The sequence below is a fragment of the Octodon degus genome, unplaced genomic scaffold, assembly GCF_000260255.1.
Source record: "Octodon degus isolate 3935 unplaced genomic scaffold, OctDeg1.0 scaffold00122, whole genome shotgun sequence".
Classification (NCBI taxonomy): Eukaryota; Metazoa; Chordata; class Mammalia; order Rodentia; family Octodontidae; genus Octodon; species Octodon degus.
In genome coordinates, this window is record NW_004524698.1 from 670,625 (window position 1) to 672,452 (window position 1,828).

Below are 1,828 nucleotides of genomic sequence, written 5' to 3' on the forward strand. Positions count from 1 at the left end.
TCTGGAACTGGAAAAGACCTAGAATAGCAAAGGCAATTCTGGACAATAAAGACAAGGCAGGAGGCATTACAATTCCTGAGTTGAAAATATACTTCAAGGCTACTGTGATAAAATCAGCATGGTACTGGTATCAAAATAGACCTAAGGATCAATGGAATAGATTAGAAGATGCTGAAGCCCCTACAAACACACTCAGCCACCTTATCTTTGACAAAGTGTCCAAACATCCTTATTGGAAGATATATAGCCTCTTTAACAAATGGTGCTGGAAAAACTGGCTCTCTACATGCTGAAAACTCAAATTTGACCCAGTTCTATCACCATGCACTAAACTAAAGTCAAAATGGATTAAAGATCTAAACATTAAAGCAGTGACACTAAATCTGGAAGAGAAAGTAGGAAGAACTCTTGAAGACATAGGGGTACCCAAAGAGTTCATGAACAGAAATCAAATTGCATGGGAAACACTCAAAAGAATTAACAACTGTGACCTGCTCTTACTGAGAAGTTTTTGCATGTCAAAAGAAATTACCAATAAAGTGAAAAGACAACCCAGAAAATTGGAAAAAATCATGGCAAATAAGTATTCAGACAAAGATCTGCTCTCTAGAATTTATAAAGAACTAAAAAACACTAGGGCCCAAAAATTTAAAGACCCAGTCCAGAAATGGGAATCTGAGATGAGCACACACTTATCAGAGGGTGAAATTAAAGAAGCCAATAAATATACAAAAAATGCTCCACATCACCAGCCATCTGTGAAATACATTGAAATTAAAACAGCATTGAGATATCATCTCACCCCAGAAAGAATGGCTATCATAAAGAAATCAATGAATAACAAATGTTGGAAAAGCTATGGGGAAAAAGGAACCCTTCACCACTGCTGGTGAGAACATAGACTGGTGCAACTGTTATGGAAATCAGTGTGGAGACTCCTTAGAAAACTTGGACTAGAAATCTTATTTAAACCAGTTATTCCTCTACTGAAAATTTTTCTGAAGGATCTGAAAACATCATATCATAGTGATATATATGTGCCTATGTTTATAGCAGCACAATTTGTGATAGCCAAATCTTGGAAACAACCGAGATGCCCATCACCTGAGGAATGGATGAAAAAAAGATGTGCTATTTTTATACAATGCAGTATTACTCAGCTATAAAGAATGATAAATGCGATGCTTTTCTATTAAAGAGGATACCACTTGAAGATATACTCATAAGTGAAGTACACCAGACACACATATGTAAATGTCATATAGTTTCCCTAGTATAAGAACTCAAAAGAAGAAATACAAATGGAAATGTATAATACAAGTAAAAGGAAAGCAAGAATTTGAGGACTAAGTAATTAATAGAGGGAAAGGAGAGAGCTAGGAAACATAACAGGGACAAACCATACAGTTATTTGTAGAAGATGGGCAAGGCAATGATCCTGAGAATCTTCTGAAGATTTTTTAATCTGGCAGCTAATTGGAAAGATTCTTACCCTGACTAACCATATATACTGACACCTGTGAACTAAGAAGCTGCACTGAAGATGGCAATTTGTAATAGTAGGTTCATGTTTGGTGTGCCTGTCATTCTGGTATTCTGAATACGGGCTGCTTGTTATGACATGCCAGTTGCTGCTGTGCTGTCTCTCAGGTAGATGAATGTTCAAAAAGAAGGAGGTGGTGAATGAAGGCAGGAGACAGGAAAAGGAATGTTGTGGGTCTGTCCTGCTTCAAGGTTGTATATGGTTAGATTTCTGGACTTATATGTAAACATAAGAATTATATAATTCTTAATGCCTATTTTTAAAATATATCTTAATTTTTAAATA